This window comes from Aotus nancymaae, unplaced genomic scaffold (assembly GCF_030222135.1).
Source record: "Aotus nancymaae isolate 86718 unplaced genomic scaffold, 86718_ANA_hifiasm-v0.15.2.pri h1tg000041l, whole genome shotgun sequence".
NCBI lineage: Eukaryota > Metazoa > Chordata > Mammalia > Primates > Aotidae > Aotus > Aotus nancymaae.
In genome coordinates, this window is record NW_026988455.1 from 3123056 (window position 1) to 3137896 (window position 14841).

The window sequence follows — 14841 nt, forward strand, 5'->3', positions numbered from 1 at the left end:
ACAAACAAACAAACAAACAAACAAAAACTCTTCCAATGGCTTTCCATCACATCTGAAATGAAATCCATGTGTTTGTCACGGCCAGTAAAGCCAATAGGCCTGGACCCTGACCATCACCCTGAAATAATCTCCTACCACACTGCTTCCTTCTCACTCTGCCCCAGCTACACTGGTTTCTTCGTGCTCCTTGAACACACAGAGCTGACACCAAGCCCAGGGCCTTTGCATGTTCTCTTCTGTCTGCCAAGAGTGCTCTTTCTTCCAACCTTAGTTTCTTTTGCTCCCTCAAAGCCCTGCTAACATGTTACTTCCTCAGAGAAGTCTTTCCTGACCACTCAGTCTAAGCCATTTTGCCTCCTGCACATCCTTTCCTTGTTAGCATTTAGATTACAGAGTCATTTGATTATTTCTTTTTTTTTTAGATGGAGTTTCACTCCTGTTGCCCAGGCTAGAGTGCAATGTCTTGATCTTGACTCACTGCAACCTCTGCCTCCCGGGTTCAAGTGATTCTCCTGTCTCAGCCTTCTGAGTAGCTAGGATTACAGGCACATGCCACCACGCCCAGCTAATTTTTGTGTTTTTAGTAGAGACGAGATTTCATCATATTGGTCAGGCTGGTCTCAAACTCCTGACCTCAGGTGATCTGCCTGCCTCGGGCTCGCAAAGTGCTGGGATTACAGGCGTGAGCCACCATGCCCAGCCTGATTATTTCTTTTCTTTTTTTTTTTGAGAGGGAGTCTTGCTCAGTCACTAGGCTGGAGTGCAGTGGTTCGATCTCGACTCACTGCAACCTCCATCTCCCGGGTCTAAGCCATTCCCCTGCCTCAGCCTCCTGAGTAGCTGGGACTACAGGCAAGCACCACCACACCTGGCTAGTTTTTTGTGTTTTAGTAGAGACAGGGTTTCACCATGTCGGCCAGGATGGTCTCGATCTCCTGACCTTGTGATCCACCTGCCTTGGCCTCCCAAAGTGCTGGGATCAGCACTGGCCTGATTATTTCTTTATTGTCTGTCTTCTACTACAGTGTAAGGTCTGTGAGAGCAGGAATTTGGTAATGTATGTGGGATGAATGAATGAACAGGCCAGCCTGCCAAGAACAGAGTGGGAGGGGTTTGTGAGGGTACAAATAATGCAACCGTATGCCTCTTCCTCTAAGAATTAGGCCGGGCTCCATGGCTCATATCGGTAATCCCAGCACTTTGGGAAGCTGAAGCTGGTGGATCCCTTGAGCTCAGGAGTTCGAGACCAGCCTGGACAACATGGTAAAACCCTGTCTCCACTAAAAATACAAAAATTAGCCAGGCGTGTTGGTGCATACCTGAAATCCCAGCTACTCGGGAGGTTGAGGGTACAGGATCACTTGAACCTGGGAGGCGGAGGCTGCAGTGAGCCAAGGTCATGCCACTGCACTCCAGCCTGTTGACAAAGTGAGACTCTATTTCAAAAGTAATAAATAATAATAATAATAATAATAATTGCTGCTACTTCATCCTGTCCATCCCATGTTCGTAAAAGCTTCAGCATAAAGTGCACTCCACATACAAGGAGAGCACAAACGCTCCATCCTTGGGCCCATCCCTCTTTCTCGCACACTGCCTCTTTTGACTTATCTCATTTTGCTCCCAGTAACCAGCCTTGACTTTTCTGGATTTATCTGGGCATCAGGAACTCATGTTGCTCATTCAGTTGACCAGATTATGCCTGCCTTAGAATGTCTCCTATGGCAGTCAGTCTGGACAGTCATCTAGGGGCCCGGAGCTCCTGCAGTCTGCCACTCAATTCTTCTGCATGATAATGAATACTGTTCCTTTTATCCTTACAACCTGACCCAGAAAGAGGTGACTGTCAATGCCCAAGGCCCTTGGAAAGTGAGAGTGGAAATGTGAACCCACTGGGCACAGGGGAATGGATGGGTCTGAGAGTCTAAGACAGTGCTAGAGCATGCTCCTTCCAGATCATTCTCATTGAAAAATTCAGAATGTCCTTCCCTCTCCAAGTCAAAAAAGGATCAACACCCCTCCCTACCTTCTCGCATTCTCATCTCTAAGGTAAAATATAATGTGTTAAGAATCTGTAAGTTGTCCAGGCATGGTGGTTCATGCCTGTAATCCCAGTAGTTTTGGAGGCCGAGCCAGGTGTATCACCTGAGGTCGGGAGTTCGAGACCAGCCTGACCAACATGGAGAAACATCGTCTCTACTAAAAATACAAAAATTAGCCAGGCATGGTGGTGCATGCCTGTAATCCCAGCTAGTCAGGAGGCTGAGGCAGGAGAATCACTTGAACCCGGGAGGCAAGGTTGCGGCGAGCCAAGATCACACCATTGCACTCCAGCCTGAGCAACAAGAGTGAAGCTCTGTCTCAAAAAAAAAAAAAAGAAAGAAAGAAATCTTTAAGTTATCTCGTTTAATTGGTACTCTGCTTTTTGAGATACGCACTATCATCACCCACTTTACAAATGAGGAGACTGAGGCTGGGAGATGTGAAATAATTTATTTCAATTCACATGGTTGGCAAGCCGCATAGTCAGGATCCTAACGCAGAAACTAACCAGTGCTATTTGGCATACCAATTTAAATCAGTTACCTACGCTAACTTTAAAACAACATCAGCTTTATTAAGGCAACTTTACATACCATAAAATTTGCCCATTGTAAGTGTACAATTCGATTATTTTAGTAAGCTTGCAGAGTTGTGCAACCGTCACCACAATCCAGTTTTAGAACATTTCCACTACCCCAAAATGTTTCCTCGTGTCCATTTTCGGTTCATACCCACTCCTACCCCCAGCTCTAGGCAACTGCTGATCTACTTTCTGTCTCTATAAATTTGCTGTTTTAGACACTCTAGAGAAATGAAATCATCCTGCAGGATCTTTTACTACAAGCTGCATTTGTTTTGTGAAGACTGTTCAGCTCAGTTCTCCACATTCAGTTCAGAGGTGTGCATTGGCTTAGCACAAGAAGGAAGGTATTATAACTCCACCTCTGCAAGATGTCTGGGGGAAAATTTTCTTGAAGGATAATTTGTATTATTTTATTTATTTTTATGTACAAAAAACTCAACAGTGTACATTTAACCCAGTTTGGTGGCAAGTTCTTTAGCCTTTGCCTTTTCCAGCTTGGCAGTGCAAGCCACAGACTTGGGACCCAGGACACTGCCTCCGCAGTGATGGCGGATCTCATCGTATCTGTCATTGTAATTGGTCCTGAAAGCTTCCACCAGCTAAGCCAAAGCTTCTTTGTCTTCCGAGTTAGCCTGTGTGAAGGTGACAGTCTTACAGGTCTTCCTGTGGACTAGATGTCCCAGTCTTACCTTCCCCTTGATAATGCAGTCAGGGACCTTTATTTTACAACACAGAGATATGCACTATCATCACCCACTTTCCAAATGACGAAGCTGAGGCTGGGGACAGACAGAAGACAGCTAGCTCAGTGGGATCTGCATCATGTTCAGTCACCACCAGCTGAGTCTTTTTTTTTTAGACGAATTCTCACTCTGTTGCCTAAGCTGGAGTGCAGTGGTGTGCGATCTCGACTCACTGCAACCTCCACCTCCCGGGTTCAAGCAATTCTTCTGCCTCAGCCTTCCAAGTAGCTGGGATTACAGGCACCGGTCATTAAGCCCAGCTAATTTTTTTGTATTTTTGGTAGAGATGGGATTTCACCATGTTGTCCAGGCTGGTCTCAAACTCTTGACCTCAGGCGATATGCCCGCCTCAGCCTCCCAAAGTGCTGTAGGTGTGAGCCATGGCGCCTAGCCCAGCTGAGCCTTCTTGTAATCCAACAAGGTGGTGACAGTGATAACTCCTGCTCGAAGGATGGATGGTCTCTTAGTGGGGATGTCCCCTTTGCTGGCAGCTTTCTTTTCAGCCCGGGTCAATAGCCTCTGCTTCTTCTCTGGCTTTGTCTGTGATCTGTACTGGTGAGCCAGCTTATGTATTATAGTTGAGTAGCTGTTTAGGGGTCCAAGGCCTGAGTGAATGGTCTCATTGCAGGAGGCACTTTTAGCCATGTGTAGAGGATGGCTCTTTGCCACTGCAACCTGATAAACTGGGGCCATTAGACAAGGCAAGTGAGGTCCCTTTTGGGCTGGATGTGCTGTCCAATGCCAAAATTCTTCGGCCTTTTCTCCAACACAGGATTCTCCACTTTCCTGGCCTCCTGCCTCTTTGCAACAGCAGTGTCTGGAACCACCTTCTTCCCCTTGGCCTTCTTTCCTTTTGGCATCTTGGGTGGTGTGAGGAAGGAGAGAAAACAAAGTGTTTTTGTTTGGTGACTACTCCAGGCTTCTGAGGACAGAGATGCGGCACTACCAGGCTGAAAGTAGAAAATCAGGGTGGAGCTGATTGTGGTGCTGGGAATCATACATGGTTTTATTTGTTGTTGTTGTTGTTGTTGTTGTTGTTGTTTTACTTCCTAAAATATTTGAAACAGTTGATTTTAATTCATGGACTTTTTACTCCAAATCATTTCAGAGATGTCTCCATTTAAATAAAATACATCTGGGTGCGGTGGCTCACACCTGTAATCCCACGACTTTGGGTGGCTGAGGTGGGCAGATCACCTGAGGTCTGGAGTTCAAGACAAGCCTGGCCAATATGGTAAAACCCCATCTCTGCTAAAAATACAAAAATTAGCCAGGAGTGGTGTTACACACCTGTAATCCCAGCTACTCAGGAGGCTGAGGCAAGAGAATTGCTTGAACCTGGGAGGCAAAGGTTGCAGTGAGTTGAGATTGCGCCACTGCACTCCAGCCTGGGTGACAAGAGTGAGACTCTGTCTCAAAAAAAAAAAAAAAACAAAAACAAAAACAAATAAAAATGAATAAGATGAAATAAAATACAAAGAAAAAATGAAGCCCTAAAAATCTGATTTAAAAGTGTAATCCGGCTGTTCTGAAGGCAGTGAGCTATCTCACTTTGATCATTCACAATCAGTTACTGATAGAACACCTTGTTCCACTCTTCCCCTCCTTCTCACTACTATGCTTGACTAATGGTTAAAAAGAAAATTAAATAAAATTTAAAAAATTAAAATGTCCAGCCTGGCCAACATGGCAAAATCCCGTTTCTACTAAAAATACAAAAGTTAGCTGGGCATGGTGGCATGCACCTGTAATTCTAACTACTCAGGAGGCTGAGGCAAGATAAACACTTGAACCTGGGAGGCAGAGGTTGCAGTGAGCCGATATGGTGCCATTGCACTCCAGCCTGGGTGACAGAGTAAGACTCATTCCGTCTCAAAAAAAAAAAAAAAGTAAATAAATAAATAAAAATTAAAATGTCATCGAAAGGGCTACCCTGAAGTGATTCAGCTCATCTCTATGGTGAATCTGAGGTCAGGAGTTCTAGACCAGCCTGGCCAAGATGGTGAAACCCCATCTCTACTATACATACAAAAATTAGCCAGGCGTGGTGGCACACACCTGTAATCCCAGCTACTAGGGAGGCTGAGGTAGGAGAATCGCTTGAACCCAGAAGGCTGAGGTTGCAGTAAGCTGAGATCGCGCCGCTACAGTCCAGCCTGGGCAACAAGAGTGAAACTCCATCTCAAAAAATAAAAATAAATTAAATTAAATACAAAGAACAAAGTGAAGTCCTAAAAATCTGATTTAAAAATGTAATGCAATTGGTCTGAAGGCAGTGAGTTAGCTCACTTTGATGGTTCACAGTTAGTTACAGGTAGAACATCCCTATTCTATCCAGAGAGAAAACTCTTTCCCTCCTTCTCGCTACTGCACTTGAGTAGTCTTTAAACATAAAATAAAATTTTAAAAATTAAAATGTCTGGCTTGGTCAACATGGCGAAACCCCGTCTCTACTAAAAACACAAAAATTAGCTGGGTGTGTGGTGTGCACCTGTAATCCCAATGACTCAGGAGGCTGAGGCAAGATAAACGCTTGAACCTGGGAGGTGGAGGTTGCAGTGAGCTGAGATGGTGCCATTGCACTCCAGCCTGGGTGACAGAACAAGATTCTGCCTCAAAAAAAATTAATAAAAAAAAAAAAAATTAAAATTAAAGGCCGGGAATAGTGACTCACACCTGTAATCCCAGCACTTTGGGAGGCCAAGGTGAAAGGATCAATTGAGGCCTGGAGTTCGAGACCAGCCTGGCCAACATGGTGAAACCCCATCTACACTAAAAGTACAAAAAATTAGCTGGACATGGTGGCAGGTGCCTATAATTCCTGTTACTTGGGAGGCTGAGCCAGGAGAATCGCTTGAACCAGGGAGGCAGATGTTGTGGTAAGCCGAGATCACGCCATTGCACTCCAGGCTGGGCCACAGAGGGAGACTCCATACCCCCACCACCCCCACAAAAAAGGAAAGAAAGAAAGAAAGAGGGAGAAACAAAGAAAGAAAATAAAGTGTCATTGAAAGGGCTACCCTGAAGTGATTTAGCTCATCTCTATGCAGTCGGGTGTCTCCTCCCTGAAAAGGGAAGTGAGGAAGATGATACTCCTATTCCGTCCTCCAAACACCCACTCATTCCACTTAGAGCCATGCAAGGTTTGCAAAGTTTGTTTCTATTCCAGGCCTGGGTCCAGTGCACTGACACTGGGGCTCTCACTCTCCTGCCTCTGGACTCTCCATTACACCTGAACATGCTTTTTTCTGGGACAGTCAGAAGTTACCACCCCAAACCAGAGAGCTGTTCCCCTTTCTTCCCCTGTGATCACCATCTCTGTCGCTCTGAGAAAAATCCCTACAATATCCAGAGAGAAAACAATAGCCTTCCTTCATGACCATGTGGTTCATTCCAACCCCGTCATCCTCATTTCTCTTCTTGGGAGGAACAAATTCTTTTCAAAGCTGGAGAAGTAGTGCACAGACTCCTTGAAGACGTCCCAGGGAAAGGTGATGGTCTCTTCTTTCCACAGATCACTCACAGGGACTGTCTTTTCTGTACTAAGACCTGTAAACAAGCCAGTTTCAGATTTTCTTCACAAGCTTCTGTAGGTACAAAGGCTTAGGGAGAAGGACTAGAAGACACATGTCCTCATCAATAATAATAATAGCTAACGTTTATTAACCATGTACTATGTGCTATACTCTGAACAGTTTATCTGCATCTAATACTCAGAATAACTATATTAGCCTCATTTGACAAAAAATTTAGCATTTTGCTATAGAACAGAAATTGTGCAGAATTATTATTAAATTACTGGTGCCACAGACATTTTACTATCTGTATTATTGGCACAGAAATTATTATTAAGGCACAGAAATTATTAGTACAAAGATGATATAAGTACTATTATTATAATATAGAAATTACTAGTACAGGCTGGGTGTGGTGGCTCACGCCTGTAATCCCAGAAGTTTGGGAGGCTGAGGAGGCAGATCACGAGGCAGGAGATCGAGACCAGCCTGGCCAACAGGGTAAAAACCCATCTCTACTAAAAATTCAGAATTAGCCAGACATGGTGGCATGTGCCTAGTAGTCCCAGCTACTCGGGAGGCTGAGGTGGAATAGCTGGAAGGTTGCAGTGAGCTGACATGGCACCATTGCACTCCAGCATGGGCAACAGAGCAAGACTCTGTCAAAAAAAGAAAGAAACAGAGAAAGAGAGAGAGAGAGAGACAGAGAGGGAGAGAGAAACCCCATCTCTACTAAAAATACAAAAAATTAGCTGAGCATGGTGGTGGGAGCCTGTAATCTCAGCTACTCCAGAGGCTGAGGCAAGAGAATCGCTTAAACCCAGGAATTGGAGGTTGCAGTAAGCCGAGGTCGTGGCATTGCCCTCCAGCCTGGGCAAAAAGAGCAAAACTCTGTATCCAAAAAAAAAGAAAGAAAGAAATTGCCAGTACAGGAGAAAGTGTCAGTACTACCATTGGCCCCAATTTGCAGAAAACTGAGGCTTAAAGAGGTTAAGCTAATTTGTCCAAGGTTACAGAGTTAGTGAGTAGAGCTAGCTGAATTCAGTCCATACAAATAACTATCGCTTAATCTTAAGTAATGCTTACACTCCTGGGTGCCTCCCACACTCATCCCTGGCATCCTCCCTGGGCAGGGATGAATAAGGAGAGAAGGAAGATATGAACTGTGGACTACAAGAAAAAAAAAACCACAGTGGCTGAAGGAGAAGGAAATCCTGGTCCTTCCTGGTGATCCAGAGTCAACAGGAAATGGGTAACTCTAAAACCAGAGAGAAGTCCCACATCCTGGGTTTGAAAGAAAGAAACATTTTATAAGTTAGAAAAAGTGTTTCAACAATGTTGTATTTAAACTGAGCTTAAGCAACAGATGTTTCTTTTCTTTTCTTTTTTTTTCCTTTGAGACAGACTCTGGCTCTGTTGCCCGGGCTGGAGTGCAATGGCATGATCTCAGCTCACTGTAACCTCTGCCTGCCCAGCTTCAAGCGATTCTCCTGCCTCAGCCTCCCATGTAGCTGGGATTACAAGCGTTTGCCACCACACTTGACTAATTTTTGTATTTTTAGCAGAGAGAGGGTTTTGCCATGTTGGCCAGGCTGGTCTTGAACTCCAGGCCTCAAGTGATCCTTTTACCTCGTTCTCCCGAAGTGCTGGGATTACAGGGTGAGGCACCATGCCAGGCCCAGATGTTTCTTTAGTGTGGATTTTATACCAGGCTTTTCATTTGGCTTTTGAACATTATGTTGAAGTATATTAGCTTTTATAATTACTTTATTCTAAGATGTTGCCCTACGAATGAGCCCAAATCTCATACCCACAGATCAGGGAGAGTTGGGGCAACGCACAGAACACAGGCTGGGATTTGCTTTGGGAACAGTTGGTGGGGCAGAGGATGCCTGCTGGAGGGAAGGGTTCTCTCTTTGTACGGTTGCTAGGAGCCCAGGGCTGGACTCAGAGGAGAAGCAAGATGAGTATCAATCCACAGCAGAAACAAAGAGGCACATATGCAGCTACCAGTAGAGACCACTGGGGTTTCCACAAGAAAAGCTGACAAATAGTTCAGCTGGAAACATGAAGAGGGGAAGGAAATCACTCAGAGTATTTATCGGAATGTATACAGTAGTTCTCAAATGCAACAAACTCAGCACAGCTGCACCCACTTCTCCTTCAGAGCAGCGAAAAGACAAGTGTCAGAAACTTTCCATCCTCTCACCCTCACAGGAGTGAAATCTCCCTCCACCAGGAGGAAGGCGCAGTGGCTCACGCCTGTAATCCCAGCACTTTGGGAGGCTGAGGTGAAAGAATTGCTTGAGGTCAGGAGTTTGAGACCAGCCTGGCCAAGGTGGCCAAACCCTGTCTCTACTAGAAGCACAAAAATTAGTAGGGCGTGGTGGCAGGCACCTGTAGTCCCAGCTACTCTGGAGGCTGAGACAGGAGAGTCGCTTGAACCCGGGAGGCGGAGATTGTAGTGAGTCGACATGGCGCCACTGCACTTCAGCCTGGGCAACAGAGTGAGACTCCATCTCAACATCAACAACAACAACAAAAATACATTTTTCTTTTTTCTTTTTTTTTGAGACAGAGTCTCACTCTGTTGCCAGGCACCAGGTTGGAGTGCAGTGGCACAATCTTGGCTCACTGCAACCTCCGCCTCCCGGGTTCAAGCAATTCTCCTGCCTCAGCCTCCCAAGTAGCTGGGACTACAGGCGCATGCTACCACACCCAGCTAATTTTTGTATTTTTAGTGGAGATGGGTTTTCACCATGTTGGCCAGGATGGTCTCGATCTCTTGACCTGGTGATCCGCCCGCCTCGGCCTCCCAAAGTGCTGGGATTACAGGCTTGAGCCACCGCGCCCGGTCTCTTTTTTTTTTTTTTTTTGAGACGGAGTCTCGCTCTGTCACTAGGCTGGACTGCAGTGGTGCAATCTCAGCTCACTACAACCTCCTCCTCCCAGGTTCAAGCGATTCTCCTGCATCAGCCTCCCGAGTAGCTGGGACTACAAGCACACACCACCACGCCCAGCTAATTTTTGTATTTTTAGCGCAGATGGGGTTTCACCATGATGGCCAGGATGGTCTCGATCTCTTGACCTCATGATCCCCCTGCCTTGGCCTCCCAAAGTGCTGGGATCACAGGCGTGAGCCACTGCGCTGGGCCTTAAAAATACTTTAATCTTTATTTGTCCTAGGTAAGTGCCCTGGGATGGAAACTGCTGCAGCTTTTACTTGAGTGGGCAGAAAAATAAAAGGTCGTGGGGAAGAGAGGCTATCGTGGGGAAAAGAAAGGGGGAGAATGGGATAAAGTGAGGTGGGAGGGGCAGAGGGGAAAGGCCACAAGGAGGGCTTCGATTCTGGGGGCTGTTGGTCCAGATCTGCAGTTGGGTCCAGCTTCTCTCTTCCTCCGAGTGTGGAGATTGTGCTGGAGAGACAGTCCAGGGTAGTGGACTGGGGGTTGGTACTCCTAAGATGGGGCTGTAAGGTTGCAAGTTTGGGCAGTTTACTGTTTATGATGGCACCGGAGGATAAGGAGTTTTGTTGGGGAGAGAAAAGACTTGCTGGAACAGAAAGGAGTTGCTGAAAAGCAGTTATTCATGAAGGAGAAGCCATTTCTTCTGTCAGAATTTATTTTGCTATCCTGCAGGCTGGTTTTTGGATTCATCAAAAGACAGTTCCAAAGAAATAGTGTAACAAGCCTGGGTGTGGTGGCTCGTGTCTGTAATCCCAACACTTTGAGAAGCTGAGACTGGTGGATCTCTTGAGCCTGGGAGTTTAAGACCAGCCTAGGCAACATGGCAAAACCCCATCTCTAGAAAAAAAATAAAGAAATTAGCTGGGTATGGTGATATGCATCTGTAGTCCCAGGTATTCGGGAGGTGGAGGTGGGAAAATTGCTTGAGTCCAGGAGGTGGAGGCTGCAGTGAGTTGTGATTGCACCATTGCACTCCAGCCTGGGTGACCCTGTCTCAAAAAAAAGAAAAGAAAATGGTGTTGCAGTGGTTCCCTCCCTGGACTGTCTCTGCTGCCATCTGCTGTGGAATGGCCGAGGGAAACTCTGGGCATCGGGGTAGGAGGGCAGAGTGTTGCCTCAGGCCTTTCTGGACTTTCCTCTGTTGACGTTAAAATTAGCCTTGAACTGGTTGAGAAAGGTCCTCCCTGAGCCCCTTTGCGGGGGAACAAAAATCAATCAAAAATTAAAAAGTAAGGAAAACCAAACACATGCACCCTGTGTTGTGAACATGCTACCTTAAGTGAAGGTACAGATCGAGAGAGACAAGCCAGAGTTTTCCAGTTTCGTTACACTTGCGGCTCCCTTGGGAGCAACAGCACCTCACGTGAGGCCACTCAGGTGAAGCCCTGGGCCAGCCATGTGGCAAAGGGAAGAGTGGGTGGCTGTGGGAATGCACCTTTCTTGTGGTCTCTGTGGGAGGCAGGGGAACATGGCTTATGACTGGCTAATTGGACCTAGGAGCTGTCCTTCATTGTCTGGCGCCTGGCCCAGGGCAGTTAGGGTGGATGTGTAGTGGCCCAGAGTGTGAGGATCCAGTCAGGGACGTGGTTGAGGTGTGGAGGTAATTGGCAGCTCGAGAAGTGGAAGTGACCGCCTCTAGCCAGGGCCTCAGCACTGGATTGACAGCATCAAACACACACACACATAAACATACACACACACCCCACCTGTATTACACCCTGTGAACTGAGGAATTAATAGCTAACTTTCTTATTTTAGAAGGCATAATCTTGGAAATATAAAAAAGTCTCTATACTTAAGCCTAAATTTGCAAACAGAGTTCTAAGCCATTATCCGCTGTTTCCTACTGTACCATGCAGGAGCTCTTGTTTTGGCCAGGCATGGTGGCTCATGCCTGTAATCATAGCACTTTGCGAAGCAGTGGTGGGAGGATGGCTTGAGGCCATACTTTGAGACAAGCCTGGGCAGTCTAGTGAGACCCCTGTTTCTAAAAAAAAAAAAAAGAGTTCCTGTTTAAGCCATGGGTAGATGGCTGTTTCCATTTTGTCAGCAGACCTTTTTGCTTGGGAAGCCACAGCCCACAGCTTCCTCCCAGGTGTTCTTATCATCCTTGAGAAGGAAGAGGTGAGGGTCAGGCTGCTGGGTGGCTCTGGCAGGTAGCATGGTGGCCCTTCCAAAGACGTTCACATTAGAATTCTTTTTGGTTTTTTGGAGACAGAGTCTCACTCTGTCGCCCAGTCTGGAGTGCAGTGGTGCAATCTTGGCTCCCTGCAACCTCCGCCTCCCAGGTACAAGCAATTCTCCTGCCTCAGCCTCCCAAGTAGCTGGCATTACAGGTGCCCGCCACCATGCCTGACTAAGTTCTGTGTTTTTAGTAGAGACAGGGTTTCACCATGTTGGCCAGACTGGTCTTGAGCTCCTGACCTCAAGTGATCTGCCCACTTTGGGCTCCTAAAGTGCTGGGATTACGGGCATGAGCCACCACACTTGGCCCACATTCTGAATCTTGGAACTAGTGAATATGCTACTGTAGGAGAGGAAAGACTTCCCCTCCACTCTCCGACGGTTTCATAGCTGAGTCCATGAAATGAACTGATAACAGGCATATTAACAGAAGAAAAGTTATACAAATGTATTATGTGCACAAGAGCATCACAGGAAAGAAAGGGGAATACCCAAAAAACCAGTGGGATTTAGGAGCTTGTATGCCCTCTTCATAGGGAACAGGGAAGGAGGTATGCAGGCAATTTAGGAGAGAGTAAGTGATTTTGGGATAAAAATGAATGGGCCCTTGTCTTAGTGTGGTGTTTGCTTCTTGTTTTCTCTCTTGTGATGAATTAATCTTCCCTGGCTGGGACCCAGCACAATGGCTCACATCTGTAATCCCAGCACTTTGGGAGGCCGAGGCAGGTGGATCATTTGAGGTCAGGAGTTTGAGACCAGTCTGACCAACATGGTGAAACCCCATCTTAAGTAAAAATACAAAAAAATTAGCGAGGCACCGTCAGCGCCTGTAGTCCCAGCTACTTGGGAGACTGAGCAGAATCGCTTGAACCCAGGAAGTGGAGGTTTCAGTGAGCCGCGATCTCACCACTGCACTCCAGCCTGGGAGATAGAGCAAGACTCTGTCTCAAAAAAACAAACAAACAAACAAACAAAAAACTTCCCTGGCTGATGAAACTCCTGGGGAGGGGACTGGGGAACAACCGAGTTCTTTTTTGAGGATCTGAATTTAAGTAGATGGGGAGTTAAGAGAAAGCCTCCTCTTGTATTTGCTGTTTTTCAAGTACCTCCAGCTCTAAGTCTTCAATATACCAAATTGGTGTATTTGGGGATGGCGTTTACTGAACTCCTTCATTACCTGACATGGTAAAAGGAAAAAAATTTTTTTTTTCATGATGGAATCTCACTCTGTTGCCCAGGCTGGAGTGCAGTGGCACAATCTCAGCTCACTGCAACCTCTGCTTCCTGGGTTCAAGCAATTCTCCTGCCTCAGCCTCCTGAGTAGCTGAGATTACAGGTGTGTGCCACCTTGCCCGACTAATTTTTATATTTTAAGTAGAGATGGGGGTTTCACCATGTTGGCCAGGCTGGCTTTGAACTCCTGAGCTCATGATCTGCTTGTCTTGGCCTCCCAAAGTGCTGGGATTTCAGGCCTGAGCCACCATGCCCAGCTGGTAAAAGGAAATTAAGGTTGCTAATCAGCTGATCTTGAGATGGGGCCAATCTAATCATGAGTGCTTAAAAGTGGATCAGGGAGGCAGAAGAGAGGATCAGAGAGATGCTACATTGGAAGGACTTGATCTGCTGTTGCTGGCTTGCAGGTGGCAAAAGGGGCCGTGTGCCCAAGAATGCAGGCAGCCTCTCGAAGCTGGCAGAGGCAAGGAAAATAAGCTTTTTCTAGAGCCTCTAACAAGAATGCAGCTCTGTATACATTTTCCTTTTAGCCCAGTGAGGCCCATGTTAGACCTCAGACTGGCAGAACTCCAAGATAATAAGTTTGTGCTGTTTTAAGCCACCACATTCATGATAATTTCTTTTTAAATGGCAGCAAAAATAACAGTACAGAGGCTGAAAGGAGTTAGCTGCTCTTGAGTGATGAAAGGATCCCCATTCAGAACCACTCTCCTATACCTCTTGCTACTGAAACCATTCAATATCAATGAGTTGTTTTTAAGCAGAAATGAGCTGATTAAGGGATACTCAGTTTACAGGATCTCTGGGAGGCTCACAGACTGGGTTCTGGAGCACACAGCCAGGTACAATCCCCAAACATACCATAGTGCTGCTCTTCTAAAACTTTTTTTTTTTTTTTTTGAGACAGAGTCTCCCTCTGTTGCCCAGGCTGGAGTACAATGGTGCGATCTCGGCTCCCTGCAAGCAGGTTCACTCCCAGGTTCAAGCAATTCTCCTGCCTCAGCCTCCCAAGTAGCTGGGATTACAGGCATGCGCCACCATGCACAGCTAAGTTTTTGTATTTTTAGTAGAGACGGGATTTTGTCATGTTCGCCAGGATGGTCTTGAATTCCTGACCTCAGGTGATCCACCCTCCTTGGCCTCCCAAAGTGCTGGGATGATAGGCATGAGCCACCACGCCCAGCCTTGTCTAAAACATTTAAACAAATCTGTTTATATGTTTACCTTGGAAAGTTTCAAACCACAGAAAAATGGAAAGGGCACTATAATGAACCCCCTTATCTCCTGGACTTGGTTGGGTTTCCCTCAAAGGATATCCTGAGAGAACTTGGGTACAGGACGTTTATTTGGGAGGTGATCCCAGAAAGCACAAGTGAAAGGGCGCAGGACGTGGGACAGGAAAGGAAAACACAGTAATAATATGTGCATTCCTGAGGCCGTCACTGCTGTGTGCACCCGGGGCTTTCTCCTGGGGACCTTCTGGGAAACCACGCACCATAAGCTTCCCAGTTATCTCGCCAGAGGATGGGGAGACTGGGGCTTTTATCCACTACCTCTTCTCCCCGTTGGTTAAG

At 46.4% G+C, this 14841-nt stretch overlaps 1 pseudogene; it reads left to right on the plus strand.

The window, feature by feature from the left end:
* LOC105710611 (reticulocalbin-2-like) overlaps positions 1-14841 on the plus strand; it is a 36067-nt pseudogene that overhangs the window by 7013 nt on the left and 14213 nt on the right.